At 45.0% G+C, this 26,027-nt stretch overlaps 1 long non-coding RNA gene across 1 annotated transcript in view; it reads right to left on the bottom strand.

Annotated features, from left to right (window-relative positions):
• Positions 1–240: 240 nt before the first annotated feature.
• LOC113924898 overlaps positions 241–26,027 on the bottom strand; it is an 80,626-nt gene continuing 54,839 nt past the window's right edge. The window contains exon 5 of the long non-coding RNA XR_003520844.1: positions 241–662. This is a non-coding gene — a long non-coding RNA (uncharacterized LOC113924898). The remainder of the gene's footprint in view (positions 663–26,027) is intronic.

Raw genomic sequence — 26,027 nt, 5'->3', positions numbered from 1 at the left:
CATATCTCCTTAGGCTCCTCTTAGCTGTGGCAGTTTCTCAAACTTCCCTTCTTTTTGATGATCTTCAAAGTTTGGAGGAGTACTGGTTGGATATTTTGTAGGACGTCCCTCAAAAAAACAAAACAAAACAAACCACTGATGTTTTACTCATGATTAGACTTGGGTTATGTTTTTTTGGAAGAAAACCCACAGAGGTGAAATGCCATTCTCACAAAGTGTCATTTTTTATCTCATTTTTCTTTTTAAGGTGGGTGTAAACATGCAGGAGTAAAAATGTACAGAAAAGTAAATTGCAAGGGAATAAATCAAAATATTATCAGAAGCTATCTCAGGATACCAAAGTTACTGGATATTTGTAATTTCTACTTTTTGCTTGTCTGTGCTTTCTAAATGTTCTGCAATGGACATGTGCCTTTAAATTGGGGTGGAGGTGGGGGGAACATGTCTGTTTACAGAGTTGTCTATACCTGTCTGAAAAAGTACTTAGTTTCCTGAAATGCACAAGTTCTTCCCAGCGTTGGTAAAAATAAGGAAGTATTTGCAGTTCTCCCATGTCATGGGGAGGTGGCCCTTCCTGAGCAAAGTCAGAAGAAATCTCCACTCCATATTACAGCTGTTTCTTGGTCAATCCCAACACCTTGACAGAAAGCCAGGGAGGAAGTCTGGAGGGGGAAGGAAAAGAGTGAGAGATTACTCTACAAAACTATTCTTACTTCAAGCATGGCAGCACCAACAGTTCTCTCCTCTGTGTCTCTCTGTCTCCCTGTCTCTGTCTCTCCCCCCTTCATTCATTCCTTTATCTTCTCAGCTAGTATTTATTGAGTGCCCTGAAAATTGAGAAAGATCTCAAAAGACATCCCTATCCTCGAGGCACTTACTTTCTAGTGGGGTCGGGGCATCTGGCCACAAATACTCTGTTGGGTGGTGATAAATGTCATGAAGAAAAAGAAAGCAGGGCTAGATCTGGAAGGAGCAAAGGGGATTTGCTATTTTAGAGCAGGTGGTCAGGGAAGTCCTCTCTGATGAGATGACCTTGAGCAGGGATTAGGGTTCTATGCAGAGGAAGTGGCAAGGGCAAAGGCCCTGAGACAGGATTTGGGGTCCTGCAGGTATGCGGGGGATGTGAGAGAGCCAGATCATGGAGAGCCCTGTAGACCTACAGATAGAGGGCTGTATTGTGTTAAATGGGAAATCATGGACAGGTCTTCGGTTGAACAGTCGATATGATCTGAATTAAGTACTTAAACAATCACTTCTGTTTGGAGATTTGATTGGGGGTGGGAAGTCTGGAGTGGGGCATGACAAGGCAGGGAAGCTTGTCTGGAGACAACTGCATTAGTTATGGCGAGAAAAGATGATGAATTAGAACAAGGTGGTAGCAGTGGAGGTGTAAACAAGTAAGTAGATTCCAGATATATAATTTGAAGAAAGAGACAATTAACTTCTAGGTTTACTAGAAGTTAATTAGATATACTAATTAACTTCCAGGTTTCACAGGCACATATAAAACTACTGTGTACCCAAAAATATTACTTCACCCAGGTTTCAGACTTTGAATTGGTTGCAATTTGACAAATTCTTTTTTACACACACACACACACACACACACACACACACACACACACACACTCTTTGAGGAGATAATGAAAAGGAAAGAGGACTTTTTTTTCCCATTTATTTTTCTTTTCAATTCTCCTCTCTCTCCATTCCCCTTCCCCCAAAACCATCCACTCTAACATAGTTGAGTCTTTAAACAGGCTTATATCCTTGCTAAATTCATAGAGTTGTTTTATGTATTGCATTTCTTATTTACCAAGAGATATTGACTTAAAGATCTCATTTTTATTTATTATTTTACTCAATATTATGTCTTTAGGATCTATTCATATTGCTGTTTGTACATCTAGTCGTAGCTTTTGTTTACTGTGTAGTATTCTGGAGTATCTATAACCCTACTGATGAATAACTAGGTTACTTGCAAATTTGTGCTATTATAATATCACTTCTAGGAATGTTCTTTTTTTTTCTCTTTTAAAGAAGGAGAGAGGGTGGGGGACACAGGGAGAGAGAGAGAGGGAATCTCAAGCAGGCTCTACACCCAGCACCGAGCCTGATGCCAGGCTCAATCCCCCAACCCTGAGATCACAACCAGATGCTCAACCAACTGAGCCACCCAGGCACCCCTAAGAATATTCTTACATAGATTACATTATGGTCTTCTTTGTGGGTATCTCTAGGATAAGAAAATTCTCCTTTCTATTCACATCCTTTTGCTTTTTTCCAATTTTAGGGGTTCCTCATGTTCTGATATTAATGCCTGTCAGTTTCAGACATTGTGTTTATTTTCAGTCTGTCATCCATATGTTAACTTCCTCAATAGTTTGCTTTACTTGAACTAAAATCTTTCATTTTAATGTGGTCAAATGATCTGTTATCTTTTTAAAATCCTTAAAGTATATAGAGTTCAGAAGAATCTCAAGAAGGACTTAGACACAAGGTAGGAATGTGATGCACAAAAGAGCATGTTTAACACTGGCAGATTGCATTTCTGTTGAATGGGGCATGATGTGAGAAACATCAGTGTTGAAAGTTTCATCCACTTATGGAGCTATGTCCTATCCCTACTCATTTTCCTTCCCCTCCACACCTTCTCCCTCGGGAGGTCACATGCTCCACTCTCTTTTTTGAGCACTGCAATTGAGAAAACTCCTATATTCAGCAGACTCTAGCCAAGACCTTTTTTTAAATTCCAGATTCACATTTTCAACTACCTGATCTAGGATGCAGTAGAAATGTATGAATTTTACCTGCCTATCATTTTCTCTCCCTCAAACAGAACAGAATTATAATAGCAAACACTCACATACCACTAATTACATGACAGACATTTTTCCTGTGCTTTACAAATAAGAATTCTTTTAACCCTTATAACAATGCTGTGAAGTAGACAATATTATTATTTCCATTTTACAGATGAGAAAACTGAGGTTCTGAGAAATTAAGTGACTTCCCGAGATGATACAACTAGTAAGTGGTAGAGCCAGGACATACCTTGTATCCATGGGGAACCTATGCTATACGTTTGGGAGTGCAGTTGACACCATCACACCCCTAGCCCCAGTACCTGGCACATGACTGGTTCAAGGATGGGCATGTGATCCAAACTGAGCCAAAGTCCTTCGTCCCTGGAGAAATGTTCTATGTTTGCTTATGATTCTAAGGTGGTGTGTATGAATCTTAAGGACCATCATAATCTTCACATAAAAGAATCTGACAAGAGAGACTAATACCTTATGACATCATTTGAGTCCCTTCATCCAACCACAACAGAAGCCAGCATGAACCTCGACTTTGTAGTTGTAGGAGTTAATCATTTCCTCTTTTTCTTAGCCTAGTTTGAACTGGGTTTCTATTACATGTAATTTCAAAAGTCCTGATTACAATTAATGATCCGTGAGCACTTTTGTCAGACCCCTGGCTGCTATCATCATTTAGAAAGACTCTGATGGCAGAAATTCCCACATTATGAAGTCAGCTTGTCAATGTGCTTGTCAATGACAATTTCCCCCGTTGTCATACACATGAATTCAAAACCCCAAATTCCAGCCTCCTGAGCAACCAGGATGCAAATATGTGACCCAGGCTCTGATGATCCACATCCACCTTTGCTGGTGTAGGAGGGTGTCCTGGAGAGGTCTGTGTGTCCAGCTTTCAAGAGTGGCAGGAGTTACAAAGACAAGTTCTTGGTGTAAAACCAGCCTTGTTGCTGGAGGACCAAGAGATGCAGTCAAGTTCCTTTCACTTCCTGTTTGCCAGCTGCAACAACAGCAAAGGTAGCACCTTCTCAGGGCAGCTCTGGGATATGGTTTGGGGCATCATTGTGTAGGCTTAGCCTTGAGTCGGTTTCTCCAGATCTCCTAACAATTCTGAGCAGTAATCAACATCCTTTCATAAATCGCATTTCCACTTCAACTAGGCAAAACAGTTGTGTTCTTTGCAGGTAAGAACTCTAGCTGATCTGGGCAGTCATTAAACACAAGTTCCAAAAGAACAGGAGCCAGCTCTCTCATTTGCCTTTGTATCCCCAGCATATGATACATTGCCTGACACATAATGGTAATTAATAAATCATAAAATGCAACTACAGTCATATCGCTATTCTGCTCACCGTCCTGCAAAGGAGGGGGAAAAAAAAACACAAGAAAAACTGCATACAATCCCATCACCAGAGAGAATGGCTATTAAAACTTCAGTGACTCTACTTTTGAATTTTTTTCTGTATAAATATAAACATAGACATATAAAGAAATTGATTTTTAAAGCAAAATTTGATTATAAGATACATGTTTTTAATCTGTTCTTCTTTTCTCCCTTTCTTACTTTTTTATTTTTTTATTTTTATTTATTTATTGAGAGAGAGAGAGAATGGTAGAGAGAGAGCATGAGAGGGAAGAAGGTCAGAGGGAGAAGCAGACTCCCCGCCGAGCAGGGAACCCGATGCGGGACTCGATCCCGGGACTCCAGGATCATGACCCGAGCCGAAGGCAGTTGCTTAACCAACTGAGCCACCCAAGTACCCTTCTTACTTTTTTAAAAACTCAATACATCCTAGACATTATTCCACATCAACAAGTTTTACCTACATCATCATTCTTACTGGCTAATGGCTTTGTATAAACCATAATAAACCAACTTCCCATTTGTGGAATTTTAAGTTGGTTCTAGCATGTACGTACTACATACGTAATACATTTTATATATGTATTCAATTGTTATTATATTTGCAGTTATATATATATCACATATGACTATGTAATATTCGAGGCTCTTAAATATCTTTCACCATATATCTCTGCTCACAGGATTGGAAACTTCTCTCTTCATTTCTCCATAGGAACTGCCTCGATTCCTACACCTTTTACTCTAAATCCCCTGGGATCAAACCAGCAAAAATTAGAAGCATATCCAATTATCCCTATTATATATTAAAGGGTTTGGGGATTTGTTTATTTGCTTGCTTATGCGTTTGCTTATATATTTATTCATTTATTTTGCTAGATTTGTGAAAAACAAAATTCATTATACTTTAAGCCTAGATTTTGCATTATGTTTTCAGAGGCAAACAAGAAGTTTTCTCAGGTGAGTTTTAAAAAGCCACCTTACGTGTGCATGTGGTGACATATTCTAGGTAATTAAGTATAATGAACCATGCACTGTGGAGAAAGCCCTGAATCAAAAAAGAAACAGATCTGGCAAAGGAGAAGAAATATCTGCAAATTGCCGAGGACTGGGTCTGATATGTGAGGCCTGCCAATTTACCTGTTTTGTGAACAGCACAAAATCCCACTGGGCATTGAGGACCTCCCCGGAGGCTCTGTAGGAAAAGACAGGGCCCCTCGTGAAGAGCAAACACATATTTCCAATTTGGGGCACCTGTGGTTAATCGTCTTTTTTGTCTCAGGGATAGCTTTTCTGCCTTTTCCCCAGAAATGTATTATCCTCTCAAAGATACCTCAACATAAATAATAGAAAAATTGTAAAAATGAACAAATGTACTCCTCTGCATCCGAGTGGTTGCCACGGCAACGAGTGAACCACCAGTGTAAATTTCCTACGCGCCAGCCTCTCGCTGAAGGACCCAAGTCTGCCTCTCTTCACCAGAGGCTTCTCTGCAGCTGAGCTTGGGCAGCCCTATTTTCATAAAGTTAGAGGACATTGAAACCTACTGGATAAAAGCTGCCCACCTTCTAAATCACAGATCTCTCAACTTCTCTCTCTGTAATCTCACTCAAACTGCACACCCAGTCGATTTCCTAATGGAATCAGCAGAGAAGTGACTCATACCAGTCCTAAGTGTTCATTAGAAATATTGGTACTAATGAACTAATTTATTTGAAACATGCACTTAAAAATCACTCTTCCTTCTGTGTCCAGGTTAGCAAACCATTTTCCCTCTAAGTGACATGGGAAGCTCCCCGTGCAATTGTCATAATCTCTTCTATATTTGGGGGCCGGTTTCATATTCTATCTTTATGTTCTTGTATCTTTCTCTTTCTTCCCCCCTTCTTCTAATTCCTCTTCTTCCTAAGGGTTTACTTCCATGTCAGCAGTTAATGTCCAGAATATATTAAGGAAAGCATTATTATCAGGATTCAAACTGGGATATAGCCAGAAAAAGCCAAAAGTGGCAAGAGCTTGGTGGCAGAGAGAGGGAGAGGGTCAGTGCCAAAAACGCCGCATGTTTGGGTTATGTTTGATACCTATGGAGGGGATGCTAGGACCCCAGAGTCTCCCAGTCAAATTGGCCTTTGATCTCTGGCCCCCTCAGAACCCTTCTTCCCCAACTCCATCTCTTCCCTAAGGCTTTTAAAGGGTAAAATTCTTCATGTCTGAAAGACTCTTGACTGGTTCCGGAAAGGCACTCAGTCCTTGCATTGTCCATTGGCCAGCACCGAGGGGAGGAAGGAAGCTCATTCCTCAAGACTTTGAGGATCTTGGACCCCTTTGATCTGATGATGGCTAAACACCTTGCCCCCAAAAGTGCACATGCAGACACACAAGCACAATTTCACTAAAATTTTGGTACAGTTTCTGAGAGTTCATGGATCTGCTCTGGAACCCAGTGTAATAATCACAGAGCAAAATGTTTTAGTCAGGAGGAAGGGGTACGACCCCAGATCCTGGCATCTAGTTTTCTGTCCTAACAGCATTTCATGCATGAGTGCCGATTAAACATTTCTTTGATGCCTAATTTCTGGCTAGATACTTTGAAAGAGCAAACAAAAGAAAAAGAAGATATATAATCCTCATTCTGGAATATTTTGTAGATTAATGAAGGGGATGGGAAAGGCAAATATCTGAAAGTAAATAGAAAATAATACAAAAGCATATATACACATAGTGGCACATGAGAACACGCGCATGTGTGCACACACACCCACTGCAGGAAGAGACCCTGGGGGCTGGAATTAGTCACAAAAGCCTTCCTAGGGGGCGCCGGGGTGGCTCAGTTGGTTAAGCATCTGCTTTTGGCTCAGGTCATGATCCCAGGGTCCTGGGATGGAGCTCCCCATTCAGCTCCCTGCTCAGCAGCTAGTCTGCTTCTCCCCTTGTGCTCATGCGTGTTCTCTCTCTCAAATAAATAAAATCTTAAAAAGAAAAATAAAAAGCCTTCCTAGAAGAAGCAATTCTTGGATAAAAATCCAGATTACAGGTTGTACCGCACCACAATGGGAAGAAAATGAGAAACTTTCAAAGAAGTTGGACTCTCTGAGGTTAATAGTGTGATGGATATTTTGGCTTCCTTATTAATGCTATTGTTAATTTTTTCCACATCCGGAACTGGCAAGGAGAAAAGATGAACAGTTTATAGGAAATGAGGAACTTTTCTATTTGCCTAAAAGTAGCGCGGCTCTGCATATTCTCTCATCATTTTTAAAACAGTTGTGGAAAACAAAGAGTGCCAAGAGGCCATTTCCTTGTCACCCGGGGCAGAATTAACTGAAGTCAGAGTACGGCTCTGTTATGGGAAGAGTTCATGGAAGACATTTCTTAGGCAAGGAGAAAAATAACAAAAGGGTTTTTTCCAACTTAAAATATTTATATGAACAGGAATACTGCGCTATATCCATCAACTGTTAGGCAAGGCAAGAGTGCAAAACCAGGCAACCTTCCTTGGGGTTAAGGCTCCACTGAGCAGCTGAGCTATGGAAGGCCGAGTTTATAGAAGAAGGCATAACCAGCTCTTGACGATCCATATGTAACAGTATTGAAAAGGAGGGTCTTCCGTCTAAAATATGTGCCATTGGCTTTCCAAAACAACAGGAAAGGATGTATACTTTAGATAGAAGGTTCTGGTTTCTGTCATTTTTTTTTAAAGATTTTAATACAACTGTCCGAGCTGACCAAATGATTTAGACAAACCTAATCGTGGCTGTAAAAATAAATCATTGCATTGAATTTCCACTCCAAGGCTGCATATCTAAAGTTCTAGAAAATGACATTTAAGAACACGAAGCTTTCCTAGACACAGAGGCAAGAACGCACCCAATTTAAAGTTCTTCAAGGCGACAACTTGCTCCCAAATTGTGTAGATTAGAGGACTATTAACAGCTACAGGAATAACCTAAAATATCACATGAAAGCAAAGTAGGAAAGTGAACAATATTATAAGAACTTGAACATTTCTATTTTTTCATCTGATTTTTAAATTGGTGACATTATTGCTGAGCAAGGACATTATAAATTGGGAAAAAAGTCACTCCTGAGTATTGCATGAATATGCCACTTGGTTTTACATTTAATTAAAGTTATTTGGAATCACTTGCTAATTACTTGAGAAAAAGAAGTGGAAATGGTCAGCAAGCCCTTCTGTTGGTCACCAAGGAAGGGGATGGAGGCTGGGATCCAGCGTCCATCCCTACTGCCCATAAGGCTCACTGCCTTGATGTCCCAGCTGCCCGATCAAGGAGCCCGATCAAGGAGCCCGTTGTGATCCTCATCCTACCCAAAGCCCCTGGAGCAGCTGGTACCACTCCTCCTTTCTTGGAGCTGCTTCGCCCTTTGCTGTCTCCTCCTTTTTCATGTGGTCTTTACCCTTTCTCCATCCCTCGGCTCTATTTCCTGTATCTCTCCTTCTCCCTCTCAAGTCTTGAGTCTTCACCCAAGTCTCCATCTACTCACTCATTCAACAAATACTTATGGAGTGCTTCCTGTGTGCCAGGCACTGTTCCAGGTGCTTGGGATACATCATCATAGAAACCCAAGATCCCTGCTCTTGTGGAGTTGCCATTCTAGGAGAGCATCCTAAGTAATGCAAACCAGAAGCCTGGGAATCTGTCTTCGACTTGCCCTCCCCACTGCCACCGCCCTAATGAAGGTTATTTTCACCTCCACCTCATGTCTTTTTTTTTTTTTTTTCAAAGATTTTACCTATTTATTTGACAGAGAGATACACAGCAAGACAGGGAACACAAGCAGGGGGAGTGGGAGAGGGAGAAGCAGGCTTCCCGCGGAGCAGAGAGCCCAATGCGGGGCTCGATCCCAGGACCCTGGAACCACAACCTGAGCTGAAGGCAGATGCTTAACGACTGCGCCACCCAGGCGCCCCTCTACCTCATGTCTTAACAGCAGGCCCATGATGACCTCCCATCTCTTCCTACTTCCATGCCCCCTCCACGTTACTATGAAATAATGATTATACTTTAGAAAGAGGAATCTTTTTAAGCAGCCGTGTAGCTCAGGGTCTCAGTGGCTTTTCATTACCCGGAGGGTAAATCCAAAGTGAGGCTTTGTGCCACTGAGCTTCCTTCTTCCCCTAGTTCCTAGCCTACTCACTCGGCACCCTGCATACTCCACCCCAGACACCCCAAGGCTTTCCCCACCCCTGTGTCTCCTGCAGAGCAGGGACAGTGTCCCCACCATTATTTCCTGGTAAAGAAATAATCATAGCAATAGTTACTGTGTATTAAGTACTCATTTAATGGCTAGACTGTTGTCAAACACTTCACAAACACTTGAATTCATACAACAATTGTGTGAGGGAGGTACTATGGGTATTGACTCTGCTTTACAGAAGAGGAAACTGATGCTCAAAAATATTAAATAACTTGCCCAAGTTACACAGCTGTGAACTATTCCAAAGGCCCTGCTCTCTGCACTGGCTGAAGCCCCGCCCCAGCCTCCACACCTCCAGGACCTGGCCCACATCTGCGTCTCACTGAATTCTAATTAAATAATTGAATTTTGCTCTCTTATATCTGTATCTTTTGTTGGAAACTACCAAGAACATCTTAGGAAGTGGATAAGGTATACATAAATTCCCATCGAAATTAGTTAAATTAACGGGGATATCTTGGCACTCTCTCTTCAAATCTCAGAATCCGATCTTTCAAGATCAGTGTAAAGTTTTCTTTTCTTCTCTCCTTCCCTTGTCTTCTTAGCTTTAGAGCATGCCTTGGAAGACTGTGATGGTCAGAAGTCAGGCAGGATGAAAATAAAAGTGTGGAGGCGATCCTGGAGAGAGAAGAGGATGAGGGCCCCCTTTGATGCCCAAGGGAAAATAGAACCCACCTCATGGCCCAGCTAATTTTCTCCCCTTGTCTTGGCTTCTCCCTCATTCTGATCTGGCGAGGGTGACAATAACTATGGGCAAAAGTGACAAGGAAAAAATATGAGCTCCCCTGTCCTTGTTCTGGAAGGCTCGTTCCCACAGATAACTCAGAAAACCCCCCTGGGAAAGTAGTCAGGTTAAGGGAAATGCTCTGGCAGCTCCAGGTAATAGATTTTCTTTGGTAATCTCAAATCCAAATATTTTGTCCTGTTTCCACTCACTGTAACCCAGCATTTTAATCCAAACATTATGGAGCTTCCCATGGCCCCATGAGCAAGTCAGAAGGCAGAGTTACCCTCTATCATTTCCCTGTTTGAGGGTCAATGGCAGCACTTGATGGAAATGTTCAGAAGGGAAGGGCTTTGAATCCTCAACCCAAACTGATGTGGCCATTGAACCACATGGGCCCACACAGAGGGGAGCAGGGATGAGGGGCCACGGGCCAAGGAGGAGTGCCTGTGACACAGTCATGGACACCATGGGGGTGGTTCCCTGTGCTAGGATGAGGGTGGGATGAAAGGACCAGTGTCTGCTTCTCCTTGTTGGTCTGAGTAATGTCCACAAACTAAGATGGAGCTTTAAAAGAGGGATCTCCCTCACTCTCCCACGTGACCTAGATTGTGTATGGATGCCTCATCCAGGAAGACCTTCTCCTTGCTCCTACAGGCTGGAGAGGAGGCTGTAGCCAGCCTGGAGGCATGGCTTCGTCCCTGCCAGCTGTCAGGAAGGAGAGGGTAGGTATGGTCAGCCCAGGCCTGAGACCAGGGCTCAGAAGGTGAGCCAGGAGGTGGGGGAATTGGCGTGAACTCTGTTCTGCAGCACATAGGAACTACTCCAGAAACCAAAGTTTGCATAGATGGCCTTCCTGGTGGCTCTGAGGTACAGGTCTCCTCCTCCTCCTGAAACAGCTCCCAACATCAAAGGAATAAATCACCCATCTTTTCAGTAGCCCTCAGCCTCCCCATCTCAGAGCCTCAATTGTGCCCTTGCCAAGCCCACCACTGTCTTGGCTTAAAGAAGGAAGAGGGGGGCCTTTTTGTTTTAGGGGCAAGTGTACAGCAAAGCTGTTGGTGGTAGGGCAGCATGGAGGAGGCCTTCCCTTCCCAAGGAACTCTGGGGGCGCGCCTCCTTCCTGCCTCCGTTGTTCTCTAGAGCAGCGGGTCCAGCTCCTCCATGATGACAGGCCCCATGGAGCGAAGGGGTTCAGTCCAGGCTCACTGGCCCCCAGAGCTGAGGGTCTTAATCCAAACTCTACATACACACATCTTCTCAACTTCAGGAAGAGCAAGGAGGGGCAGGAAAGGAAGCAAGCAGCACTGAGTGACCCAGAAGAGGGGGTGACAGGGGACTAGAATAGAAAGGTGTTGGAGTGCCTGGGTGGCTCAGTCAGTTGAGCATCTGCCTTTGGCTCAGGTTGTGATCCCAGAGTCCTGGAGTGGAAGCCCATGTAGGGCTCCCTGCTCCTCGGGGAGCCTGCTTCTCCCTCTCCCTGCCACTCCCCCTGCTTGTGTTCTCTCTCTATCAAATAAATAAATAAAATCTTAAAAAAAAAAGAAAAAGAAAAGAAAGGTGTCTGTGCCACCGATCCAAAAGGCAGGTGGGTCCAGGCAATCCTCGAAAGGAAAGAGAAGTTTTTTGGGTTTTGTTGCTGCTGCTGCTGTTGTTGTTTTGTAATTTACAAATAATCTCATTTCATCCTTATTTTGTTATCCCCGTTTCATAGATTAGGGAATTGAGGCCTTTTGAAGTTGAGCTTTGATATTTGACAGATCAATGTGACCATCTACACTGGAATGTCTTCCTCTGTCACTAGATGGGTTGCCAGTATATTCTAGACTTCATGTCCCACCAGGCTGAGACTTCTGCAGGGAGCATGTCAGGTCATCATGTCCACCACCCTTGTTTGCACAACTCTGCAAGTGACATCCTTGAGGTCTTGCCACCTGCCTCTGCCAGCGACCGAGGGCCCCTGGGCAGGTTTTCCAGAACCTCTTCTCAAAGTGAGCCAGTTCAGAGGTCAAGAGACACTTCCAGGAGGGAAGTTATCAACTTACTCAATGTGGATTTGCTGACTTACAAGACCCCTCCAAGGCCTGGGGACAGAAACCCAGAGCAGCTTATAATGAAGGGGAAAGGAAAGAAAGAAATGTAACAGGCAACAATGTTTGATTTTGAAGAAATGATGCAGACGTGTGGATAAAATCAATATCAAAGCTAGTAGTACTTAGATCCCACAAGACCTGTTTGGGCTAAGGTGGTGGGTGAAGAAAGTGTTAACAGAACAGTTAACCTTCAGGGGCGCCTGGGTGGCTCAGTCAGTTGAACGTCTGCCTTTGGCTCAGGTCATGATCTCAGGGACCTGGGATCAAGTCCTGCATCAGGCTCCTTGATCAGCGGAGAGCCTGCTTCTGCCTCTGCCTCTCTCCCCGGCTTCCTCTCTCTCTCTCACTCACTTTCTCTCAAATAAATAAATAAAATTAAAAAAAAAAAAGAACAGTTCACCTTCGGCTATGCTTTTCTCATTGTCCATCAGTTTCCAAAGAGTTATACACAAATATATGGTTTCTGGTACTCCTTGGCTTTATTAAATAACTAGCTGACTTCAGCTATGCTGACATTCATGGGAGCCCGCCTCAGGGGAGGGTTGCCTTAGGCCCTGTGAGAATCAGACTCAGTGCTACATTGTTGTTTTTTTTTTTTTCGCTTCAATCTTTTATGGACATCATGATGCTGGTTTTTAATATAAATCTTTTTATGATGAATTTGAGGGTAGCAGAATGACTTTTATGAGGACAAACCTAGTTACTATGTACGTAATTCATTGGGGCTTTTAAGATGTAGAAATTTGACTGCCTGCCTAGTGTGAGGACTTTTTTTGTTGTTGCACATCCAAGTTTGTTTATGAAATTCTCCTGCACCAGATAATATTGTTGTATGATAAGAACAGATCATGTTTATGTGACCTTATGGGATGATGGTTGGGGTTTGAGGGTCTCTTCTTTCAAACACTCACTTGGTATGGAACATGCAATGACTCCATGTAAAGATGGTGTAATGTGGTGAAATAGAGAGGAGGCCTAAGAGCTCCATAAGAACAGGGGACTAGGAAGGTGGGTGCCATGTCCTCCTCTTTTGGGAAACCTGGAGATCCCATGCTCACCACACACAGGGCAGGCCAGGCTCCTCCGCCGTGGAGGTAGGGATGCAGATGGGCAGGTGCACTATCCAAATGGGCAAACCCAAGAGGATCCATCAGACAAAGTGTCATAATGGAAGCTGTAGGCAGAGTTTCCAGGGGCCACAAGGCAAGTCTCCACTGGAATTCCCAGCCAAGAAAGATAACTCTTAGAAAAGGCACATTCCCAAGTTCCGACCCTTCTCTCTAATAAAGTGTCAGCTGACACTAATCAGGTGCTCTGACTCTTTCTTAGACAGTGTTCAATGATTTGCATGATTTTATCACCTAATCCTTACAGCGGATCTTGATGGAGGGGAAACTGAGGCTCATAGAGATGAAGTAGCTGCCCGAGGTCACACAGCATTTGTACTTCTAACGATTAACACTCTACAAATCTGGTCTCATAACACCGAGTAACAAACTGGTTCAGTGTGTTTACAATCAGTCACCATCTCTCCTCCCAGTTTGTCAATTTCTTGTGACTTCCCTACAGTTCATGGCAACACCCATTTCCTTCATCATTATCTCAATTCAAGCCCTTACCAAATTTTTCGTTTTTATATTTGCCTCTTTATCAGTCTCCAGGCCACCAGCCTCTCTCCCCACATCCATCTCCTACGCCACAGTTTGCTTGATCTTGATACATTCTGTAAGCCAGTCAGATCCCTACGCCACAGTCCTCACAGACACCCAGTTTAGTGTGATAGAAGGGGCATGAGGTTTAACACTAGATAGTCCTAAGCATGACCCCCGGCCCTGCCTATTACCAGGTGACCTCCAAGCCTTGGTCTCCTGATGGACACACCTGCTAGCCTCCGAGAGTCAGCGTGAAGACAGCATACACTAATACATGTCACGCCGTTTCCAAGAGCCCTCGCTGCCCTGTGGATAAATCTACCCCTGGAAACTACACTATGCTTCCCACTTCCCTTTCTTTCTACTAAAGGCTCCGCCACATAAGGCCCTTCAGCTAGCTAAGCTCTGCCTGGACCTTTCACCGTCCTTCCCGACTGCCTTTGTACACATACGCCATTTCCCATGCCATCTCTTTCCTCCAACAAACACCTACTCATCCCCAGGGTAAAGGGAGTCTGCCTCTTCCATTTGTGCTCCTGGACCTTCCATGGCAGGAGAGCCTTCCTTCTCTCTCAGATGTTATAGAACAGGTCCAGACCACTCATTAAGGCACTAATCTCTACCCTATTTCAATTGCAATATTTCCTGGCATCTCATTTGTCCTATCTCTCTAAATATACTTTAAGGACCTTGAGGGCAGGGCCCAGGCTTCCAAAGCTTTCTCTGTCTCCTCATGTTGCCTTCCCTGTCTTCTTGCACCAAGTGAGTGCCCAGTAACTGTGATTGAGGCCAGAGCATGGATGGGACAGAATGGGAGCGGGTTCCGGGGCATCTCACTCCCTTCCATGCTGTGCTCCATCTACCTGAGGCTCCCTGGTTCCCAAGCTCTCTACCAGGACAGGACCACGTGTGTCTGCTGCTTGCTTGGCCCATCACGCAGACAGATCGATGTTTAAATAAATGGGGGGGGTGGGGTTGATGATGACAGCCTGCACTAGAACTTTAAAAATGATGAGCTATTACTACCCTGGTTCTCATCTCCCAAGTAACATCTTTATGGTCCCCGCCAGGCCCCTGGTAATGAATTCCTTCAGTGTCTAAAGCAGTGCGGTGGGAATTAATCAGTCCACTTGTCCTCCGGGCTCAGTGGCGTGCTGCTGGAAGCTCAGAAGTAGCATCTGCTTCATTCTGCCCTCTGCTGTCCCTTATCTTTTCTGCCAGACTGTAGGTCTGGGGACCAAGGTCACAAAGGTCATAGCTTACAGATCATCCTACTTACTCCGGGGGCTAGCACCGTGCTTGACACAGAGTCGGTATCCTGCGGCTGTCACCCTGGTCAATATGGCCTTCCTGGAATTGACCTGCAATTCTCTCCCTCCTGGAGCTACACCACCAGCTCCCTTGGGCATGGGCCGGGCAGGTGACAGGTGTGCTCAGTGGGTGGACTCAGTACTCAGCACCGTGCCACTTCCAGGCTGAATTTCAGCACTTATTTGCTGGTCTGAAACCATCTACAGGTCTATTTTCCCTCTGGCCATGGGCAACAGCATTGTTTCAGGTAATGACCGCCCCATCCCCACTGAGTAACTTCAGTGAGCAGAGCCCCCTTGCCAACCCTCAGTGGGTACATAACGTGAACAAGAAGTAAACCTTGGGTGTTCTAAGCCACTGAGATTTAGAGATCGTTATTACAGTAAACCTGGCCAATCTCTACCAATATCCCCCAAAAATGTTTAGTGACGGGAAAAAGAAAGGAATTTGGGGTAGAATGCAGATTTGTTTTGTAAAGTCTTTTGTAGTAGTTAAGGAAGAAATTCATATTAAGGAGGATATTTGCTACAGTGCTCACCCCTTTCCAGAGTTGGCATTAAAATACCATCCCATGGAGTCAAGTGAATACCAGTGCAGCAACCGGACTCATCGAAAAATAATAATTAAATAATAATGGATAAGAATTGTGGTCATGGATTGAATGCTTATTAAATTCCAGGCACTGGGGGTACCTGGGTGGCTCAGTTGGTTACATGACTGCCTTGGGCTCAGGTCATGATCCTGGGGTCCAGGCATCAAGCCCCGTGGCAGGCTTCCTGCTCAGCAGGGAATCTGCTTCTCCCTCTCCCTCTGCCCCTTCCCCTGCTCATTTTTTTTCTCTCTCTCTCTCATAAATAAAATTTAAAAAAAGAAAAAAGAAAGCACCTCCTCAAAATATTATAAAACAAAACAAAACAAAAACAAAACTCAATTCCAGGCACTGGACTAAAAGCTTTGCGTAACTGTCCCATTTAACTTTCACCGTGACGTCACAAAGCAGTTATTTGTGCCCCCAGCTCCCACTCTGAAGACGATAAAGCTAAGATGGGGGGAAACTAGCTCACTTGCTCACAGGTGCACAGGTCGGACGTGACAGGACCCTGCTCTGAGTACTCAAGAGAGATGATTTCCAGTCCTGCTAAGACTGCCCAGAATTTCCCTCTGACTGTATCTGGAGAACATGAGGTTGGCACTGAGATGGATGCAAGGTGGAAAGCTCAACCGAAGAATTCATCTCTAAATATAAGGCCAATCTATTCCTCTTGACGGACAATCCACAGGAACCCTGCCTTCATTTCATTCAAATGGCTCTGATTCATGAGCTTCCCCGGGCAGAACCCCCTAAGCTAAGATCTTAAGGACAAGTAAGTGTTACTCAAGGAAAAGGGTGAGACCGAGGTACGGAGCGGGAGTAGGATGGAGGGTGAGCTCCAAGTGGAAGGTGCAGACGGGAAAGCCAGGGGGCGCACACAGGTGTTTACAGGCTAATTTGTTCGGGGGCGGCGGGGGGTGCACACCTGAGTGAGAGATCTGAACAACAACCCAGTGTGGAGTCTGTATCTGTTTTCTCAGCTGTACAATGAGTCATTAGATACGAATAACATGGGGTAAGTGGGTACCGTATGCAGGGCTTTATCCAAAGTGCTTCACGTGTATTGATTTATCTTTGCCACCGTCCTCTGAGGTAGGCACTGTTATTGACGTTCCTGCCAGAGATGAGGAAACTGAAGCACAGGAAGTTTAAGTAATTTCCCCAAGGTCACACAGCTAGTGAGTGATGAAGCTAGGAGGTAAACCTAGAACCCTCCCGAACTACGAGGATCTGAGTTCTAAGATAGAAGTTCCACGAAGCCAGGGATTTTTTTCTATTTTCCTTTGCTGCAGGATCCCCGGTATCTAGAACATGATAGGAGGCCTTAAATAAGCAGTGGTTAAATGAATAAATAATACAAGTAAATAGTCCACTAGAAAATAGCCAAGTAAAATATTATAGTTTTGCTCCTCTAAGAGGTCTAGAGTTGATTTCTTTCTTAGTTACTTCTAACTGCGTAAACCCACCCTGAATGCCATCAGAACATACTACTGGTTCTCGTCAATCACACATGCATTTGGTATCCCATCTCTTCTTTTAAAATACCATTCCATTCCATCCAGCAAATGTTCCCTGAGCCCCTCTTAGGGGCCAGGGTTTCCAAGAAGAATATGCTCGGATATCAAGACTGAAGCTGAATCCAGCAAAGAAGCAGATGTGGGAGCAAATAGGAACGATGCCGTTTGACAATGTCATAATAAAGGAATGTATAAAGACCTTGGTGAGCAGATATGTGAGCACTAGTTCTCCTGCAGTGGGAGTTTCTTCTAGAGGGAAGCAGATGTGAAAGAAGAGTTGCAGGAGGCCAAGCACACAACATGTGGGATGGCATTCCAGCAGAGGAACCGTATACACAAAGACATGTGGTGTTAAAATGCATGAGAGTCCCAAGGAGTCAACTGTAATTCAAACACAAGTGAGCATCCAGCGAGGAGATAGGGAGAGTATGATGAGATCAGCTTGTAAGAGACTTGCATGCTAAGAAATGGGGGCTTTTTCCCGTGAGCCCCCAGCGCCATCCGATTTCAAGCAGTATGGTGACACAATCAGATGGGACTTCTTCTGAGGAAATACATGTGGAGATAAAGATATTTGAAATGACTATTTCTATTCAACTATTTTCTTTTTTCAATCTCCTTGGGGAACCAAAAGGGATTGATAAGCATTGTCAGGAGATCTGAGTGAGATAGGCCCAGCCCAATGACAGGATTTCTGGCCATTTCTGATAATTTCTTAATCTTATGGAGAATCTGAACAGCCTTTGTCTTTGTCATTCATCGTATTTTCTAATCCCCACTTTGGTGCCCGATTCGGTGCCTCCATTTAATCTTCTGAAAGATTTATTGCCCCAGCACTTCTGCATGTGATGAGCTCATCTGATGTCGGTTACCATACACAGAGGCTGGTGGGGAGATAGTTGGTTACGGTTGGGGACATGTGACAGGTCTGATCAAAATGTACTATGTGAGGGAAATATTGCTCTGGGGAAGTAACTTGGCATTTCAGCCTCATGCAAGGGCCCATTGGGGAGAAGGGAGGAGGAGATGCCAATTTGCTAATGGGAATCTCCAACCTTGAGCCCCCTTCCTGCAGAGAGCTTAGATGCACATTGGCAGGGATTGTTTGCATTTAGTTACATCTCGGAGGCTTTGGTGGAAATACAATCTCTAAATATTGAAGGCAAAGCTGGAGACACAAAAATCACTTTGCTTTTATTCGCCCCAAACCACATACACTCAAACAGATGAAATATGTATGAAGCGAGAACCATCTGTAAACGTGCAGGGAGTGAGTCCCCCTGAAGCATCTGGGGCCTTGTCCTGATGCCCAGGTACCTGCCTGGGTGACTCATGACAGAGATGAAGAGAGAGTGGCAGCGATAACCTTTGATTCAGGCTTTTTGTGTTTCACATGCAATTGCTCTCCATGCAGTCTTGAAGATGCACTTTAAAAATACACTTGTGGGGACACCTGGGTGGCTCAGTCGGTTGTCTGCCTTTGGCTCAGGTCATGATCCCAGGGCCTTGGGATCAGCCCCACATCGGGCTCCCTGCTCAGCGGGAAGCTTGCTTCTCCCTCTGCCACTCCCCCTGCTTGTGCTCTCTCTCTCTCTGACAAATAAAATCTTTAAAAAAATAAAAATTAAATTAAATAAAAATGCACCTGCCCGCATTTCAGTCTCGGGCCACTCTCTCTGCAGGCTTCCCTGAGACCGCCTCCTGTGGACGGGGATGGACAAAGTAAGAAGCCTTGACACAGTTGGGGCGTGCTGCGGGACAGGCCAGTGTGCTGAGGAAGGCTGACGACCGCAGCTAGCTGCTTTGTCTCAAGAAGGGGCATCTTTATCTAGCTTGCGTGAGGCACCACTGGCCTAGCATTTTGGGGGGCAGAGGGTGGGGGTCCACATGGTGTGGGGCACTCTTGGTGGGAAGCCTGCTATTACTATTTCTGCCAGTGTGGGATCAGGAGGTAAAGGCGGGAGCTGGCTGCGGATGCTGGCTGGGGCGGGGGTCAGGGGGTGGCCCAGAGGCAGACAGGTAAGCCCTCCTTACACACCCCATGGACTTCCCAAGTCTGGGCTACCTCCTTCAGAATAGCCTCCCGCCCCCCAACCAGTGCTCATCATCCAACACACAGAAGCCCATCTTCTGTGTTGCTCTGGGGAACTCAGCAAAGATCTCGTGATTCTCCCAACATCCTCAGCCAGGCTTCCATGCTATTCTTCAGCATCCACCCCTGGCTCCAGGGAGATGGGAATGCCCACACCGCCCCTGGCTCTCATTCTACACAACCTCCCTACCGTCACGAGGAGGCCCCTCGAGGGGCTCACCTCCCCACCTCAGACATGCCTCTGACCTTCTCCTGTTCCCCACCCATTCAAACCCTAAACTGGTGTACAGTGTCAGGGGCAGTGAGCAGCAGGGACACCGGGTTCGAGGAAGAGTGACAGAAGAAAAAAGAAAGCGAGACCACTTGCCCCTTTACAACTCTGCCTGAGGACCGGGCATTGGCACACCTGCCCAGATACACCTACATGCCTGGCCCTGCCCCCAAGCACCTCTGCAAAGTCACAGGTAAAGATGGATAAAGAGAAAGGAGTCAGATGGAAATGCAGGAACCATGAGCTAAGATCCTGATACTGGGTCACCACCCTGATTCTGCCACGTGCCAACAAACCCATGATGCCACTGCCCACAGAACCGAGTCCAGATTGCCAAGTGCAATGTACAAGATGACCTAGCTCCTGTTGATCTCTCCAATCTCATCTCCTTTGTGCTTCGCTCCTCTTGGCCACCCTCCTGCCCTTCCATATATCCCCACTCCTCCAATCTCCCCACACACACCCTCGGCTCCAACAACACCAGACCTGTACTTTTTCAAATATCTCATACTGCCTCTGGCCCCAGGGCCTTTGCTCATACTGTTTTTTCTGCCCTCTGTGTCCCTCTACCCATCTACTCCACAAACTCTTTTTGAGCATCAGGTAGGTACCAGGCACAGAGACCAAGAACCCATAGTTCCTGCCCTCATGAGCTTATAAGAGCTCTCTCTCTCCACATCTACTTGGTGAACTTCAATCCATTCTTCAGAATTTGGTTTTATCACCATTTCCTCTGAGACACACTCTGCTTCTGCCTGAGCAAGAACCCCTATAATGTTGCCCTCCTCACAGAATGAAGTTCTCTGCTTCCCAGAAGTCTGGATGCCAAGACCCTTCGGTATAGAGTGCATGCAGTATGTAGATACTGCAGCGGACGGGTGCAGTGGACAGAACAAGCTTCAAATCTTATTTGGGGGGCAGTGTTTCTCCCAGTATTACATGCACATGGATATACATTTGGACACACATGCTTTAAGTGTGGGATCTATTGATTTGGGGGGATCTATTGATTCTTTTGGTAGGAGTTAGATGGTAGCATATGATTTCCCTTCATAAAAGGCACATAGATAACTTGATATGTAATGAAATTGAACAAGGTGCAACTTACATTTTTCTCCTCCTCTATGAAGTCTTCCCAGAGAGCATGTACCATGGAGTTAACTCCATCTTACTGCTTGGGCTACCAGTACAAAATACCATAGACTGAGAGACTTAAACAACAGACATTTATTTCACACAGTTCTAGAAGCTGAGAAGTCCAAAATCAAGGTGCCGGCACATTCAGTTTCTAGCAAGAGCCAGCCTCCTGCCTCCTTATACATGGAGGCCTTGTAGGGGGCCATGTAGATGCCCTGTCCTTTTCATGCCCTCACATGGCAGAGTGAGAGCAGCTCTCTGGGGTCCTCTCTTCGAGGCACACTAATCCTATCAGATCAGGAATCCACCCTTGTGTCCTCACTTCACCTTAATTGCTTCCTTACTCCTCACTTCCTTACCCACCACACTGGAGGCCATAGCTTCAACATATGAATTTGGGGGGAACACAATTCAGTCCATAGGACCCTTCCTCCTTTGTATCCCTGTGAAGCCCCAGCCCTCACAATAACCTGATTCCATCCTACTCAATTCCCAAATAGAAAGACCCTGCATGCCTGGTGACTTGTATAGGACTCTGACACTCACTTACTCTCAGTTGTATTTTTAGGGAGCTCTTAAAAAGTAACTCCCCAACACTTGGAAAGTATAAAATGTACCAAAAAAGAAAACTGAAAGTCACTGATAAATGCCATAACCCAGAGATAACATTTTGATGTGCATCTTTCCAGATGATCTACAGAACTATCTCCTCGTCTATATTTTTAATAGAAACTGTGCCATCCTGTAGAGAGGCAAGCTTGTAGCTACAGAGGACTCACATACTGATTACAGCTCAGTCTGGTTCTCTGAAGATTGATCATGAATGAAGTGACACACTCAAGGATCTCATAAGCCAAAGATTGTTCTTAAAATTAGAATCTCAAAGAATTTTAGAGACTCACTTTTTATCATGACACCTGTCACCAGAGGGTTGATGTGGATGAATGCTCTCTCTCTCTCTCTCTCTCTCTCTCACACACACACACACACACACACACACACACACACACCCCATGCTTCCATTCATTGCTTTGGGATAAAGAGCAAGTATTTATCATGGCCGGGAAGGTCATGCATGGGCACATGCTGGCTCGTCTACCCTGCAGCCTCATCACACCACTCTGTACCCTGTCTTTCAGTGCTTCATACACAGCATGCTCCCTCCCACGTCACGGTCTTGCATATGCTGGACCCTCCGTCTAAAATACTCCCTCATTCCTCATGCCTTTGCTTGATCAACTCCCACTTCTCTTTTAGATCACAGCATGGAGGGGTCTTTCTCAGAAGCCCTCCCTAATTCCCAGATGAGCTCAAATTTCCCTTCTATACATTCCTGAAACACGTGGTACCTCCTTTCTTGGCACTGATCTGGGTTGTGATATAACATTTATGCCTGTCTTCCCAGATGGGGAACTCCGTCCTCTTCACTAAACCCCCAGCCCCTAGCCCTGTGCCCATCACACAGTAGGCACTCAGGATCTGATCAAGGAGTGACTGAAGAAGAATGCATACTTGATTTTTTTTTAATTCACATTTTCTGATAAGATAAGCAAAACTGAGGCTCTATGTTTATTTTCCCTCTGAGCTCACACAGCCAATTAGACATAAAAGGGGTTGAGACCAGAGCCCGGGGCACCTCCAGCTGTTCGTGTGCTACAGGACAAGGCTTCCTCCTGTGTAATCAATGGCCCCAGCTAAGCTGAGTGGCGGATTTCCCAAATCGAACTTTTTAAGCAAGGTCAGAAAATGGGGGTTTATTTTTCTGGGGAAATGTGGAAACTGCAGAATTGTGAACAGGATAAAAAGTTATGACTTATGTTAGAAGGAAATTGCTTTTCACTATAGAAAATTACTGCATGCTTTTCATCTCTGAACACAATTCCGTCTCTGGTTATGAAATCATATTCTTTTCCATATATCACTTTTTTCCTTTGCTTCTGTCTATAGTATGTAACAAATAAAAGCTATTTTCCCTTAAAAAAAAAAAAAAAGAAGAAGAGACATAGAAAGAGAAAGTGACCAGGCAGATTATTTTCTAGGGGGTCACCATTTGTTCCTTAAAAAAAAAAAAAATGCAATCTGGGTTTTTTTCCACAGGACAATTACCGATATTGATTTTGGTGGTATTGAACAGAAATAAAGGGAGAGAAAAGGCAAGTAGGTGGTAAACATGTCCTAGAAAACATAACTGCTGGTATGATCAGTACCTGGCTTGTTGAGAGCACCGACAGAAAGAGTTCCAGACAGTAATGGCAGCTCTGATGGGGGAGACATCTATGACAAGCACAGTGGGCATAAATCTTGGTTCACACACTTAAGTGTACAAGAAACATAGTGGTTTGTTTTTTTATTATCTCTCAAAACTTTTCATGATAAACCTCATTTCTTTGCAAAGTAAGCACCCTTCCCCCACTGTGTTTGCACCAGTGTCCTAAATCTCCAGGGTGCTGGGGCATCTGGAGGTACATGGAGAAGACCTCTCAGTCCACACAGATTGGCATCAGGGTGGCCCTATTGACATGGCCCTTCAGGTCCTACACCACCTAAAGTCTTCCAAACTGGATGCCCCATTACCGAGGCCCTTTCACTCTTGGATCTTGTCACCATCTTTTCTACAATGCCAGGAAGACAGGCGGTATGGAGAAAGTCCAGTGTTATGGGTGGAACTGTGTCCCCCCCAAAAAAGGTATGTGGAAATCCTAACCCCAGGTACCTCAGAAAGTTACCATATTTGGAGATACAATCTTTACAGAGGTAAGCATGTTAAAATGAGGTCATTAGGATGGGCCTTAATCTAATGTGACTGTGTTCTTATAAAAAGGGGAAATTTGGACACAGAGACAAACACACAGGGAGAAGACAGCCGTGTGACTGGAAGAATGCACCTACAAGCTAAGGAACAGCAAGGACTGCCAGCAAACACCAGAAGCCAGAAGAGGTAGGGAAAGATTCCCCACTAGAGCTGTCAAAGAGCGCATGGCCCTGTTGACACCTTGATATTGGCCTTCTAGCTTCCACAACTGTAAGATGATCAACGTCTGCTGTTTTAAGCCACTCAGGCTTTAGAACTTTGTCATGGCAGTCCTAGGAAATAAATACAACCAGTGGTCCCCCTTCTCCTGGTCAAGACCAATCTACTTCCCTCACGGGCTTAGCCTTTGGAAAACAAGGACAGAAAGAACTGCAGGCCATCTGTTCTCCTCCTGGAACACGTATTTCCCCCAAGGCAGTGAACACAAGGCCTGCTACCTGCGTGGACAGGGAGACACAAAAAATGGGGGTAGAAGGGTAAGAAAAACAAACCCATGGATTAATATCTCAAAATATGATCCAAGCCACATGGTAACAGTAACCTCAGAAGTACCCCTAGAAGGAGGGCATCAAAGTCCTCAGCAGCCCTAACACATGTGCTCTAGTGTCTCAGCTGGGTGAGCTATGGGGCCATTTGGATCAGAGTCCGCATAAATGAGGCACTCATACCTCTACTTCATAATCCAGCACCTCTGTAGGTATTGCTAAGCCATCACTGCGCTCTTCTCCCTGGAGCCTGGTCTTGGCCGTCAAATCCTCGGTGCAAAGTTCTAGGCACCTACCATTGAACAATCGAAGGTGGTAATTAAAATGGGTAACGTAGTGAACAAGCACAGCAAGTCACAGGTCCACCTGCTCTGAGCCTGCGCCAGGAAGCTGGGCTGTGTGGGAGAAAAATCAAATAACTTCATGGATTTGAGACTTCACAAATTTAGTCTTTGGTTTCAACCAGGTCCTTTCATGCACATGTGTCTCTTCCATTATCTATGCCTCTGCAGTCAACTTCTTAGCCCACACCCATCAAGAATCCCAAACTCTGCTTTTCTCAAACTTTCCACTCCACATTCCCCCTGCCAATCCATGCAACAGTTTCACCCCTTACTTACAAAAGACCAGAAGTACCACTCACTTCCTATTCTTCTCCCAACACAATTACCTGTATCCTCACCCAAAATTTCCTTCTTCCTTCTGCCTCAGTGGACTTAGAATTCCTCCGTCTCTACCAGCCTCATCGTTCTGGGTCCTCTGCCATCACTCTCTCCACTTCTGTGAGTTTGAGCTACTAGACTATAGGAGCCTCAAGGCCCTTTCTGTTGTGTTCACTAAGTTCCTGGCACCTAGTAAGTATTCAATAATTATTTATAAATGGATATGTCAATCATTCTCTTTCTCTTGCATCTCAGTTTCTAGACAAATGTTATCCCCTTAGCACAAGAATATGCTAAAATCCTTTCTGCTGAAAAATCAGCAAACAACTTTCTTTCAATCTATGAATATCCGTCCAGCAACCCGCCCCCCCCCCCATCATCTCTTTCCTCCCTTGCAGCTAAATTTCTTAAAGGAGCTGTACATATTCCCTTTTGTACACATTCACTGGCTCACCCTGAGATGCCCCTCCCCTATTTATTCCTCAACTCAAGACAAGCTGGCCCCCCACTGTCTCACCTCTTTGTGCTCCTTGAAAGGGGTCTCTCTCTCCAAAGTCACAGGTGGTTCTGTGACAACCAATGGAAACCCTTCCGTCCTGACCCGGTTTGCTCTCTTGTTGCCCTTGACACTTCTGAACAACACCTCCCCACTGACATTTTTGCTTCTTGTTTTCCTTCCCCTGACCACTCCTTCTCTGTCCCACTGAGAGCTCTTCTTTCTCTTTCCTGTCCTCCTCCCTCCTCCCTCTGGACAGTTTCATCTGTACCCACATTTACTCTCCAGCCTAAATTTCTTTCCAAAACTGCAGCCCCCTACCTCATACTGGACTTTTTCAGCAAGAGTCCCCAGAGCCCTCCTAAGTGTACATGTGCAGAACTAAGCCTATCCTGTTTACATCTCAGACCTGCTCTCCACCTGCACCTTCGGTCCCTGCAATAGGCAACACCATTCATTTTGTTGCCTAAGCAAGACACCTGGGAGTCGCCCCCAATTTCTCCCTCCCTCTCACCTTTGGGTACCAATTAGTCACTAAGACCTGTCAAATTTACTTCCTAAAAAGTGCCTTTGAATCAGGCCATCTCCCCATGGCCAGATCCTTAGTTCGGGTGCCACCCTTTCTCATGCAGACTCCTGCACAGCCATTCTAATTTCACTCCTTCCAATCCACATCCTCCTGTGGTTAGTTATTTTTCAAAAATCCAAATATGGTCACCTAATTTCCTGGCTTAAATCAGTTCAGTATTGGGGGCATCTGGGTGGCTCAGTCGGTTGAGCATCCAAC

This window comes from Zalophus californianus, chromosome 2 (assembly GCF_009762305.2).
Source record: "Zalophus californianus isolate mZalCal1 chromosome 2, mZalCal1.pri.v2, whole genome shotgun sequence".
Classification (NCBI taxonomy): domain Eukaryota; kingdom Metazoa; phylum Chordata; class Mammalia; order Carnivora; family Otariidae; genus Zalophus; species Zalophus californianus.
The sequence above is the reverse complement of the archived record's forward strand: the minus strand, read 5'-3'. Positions and strand labels throughout refer to the sequence as shown.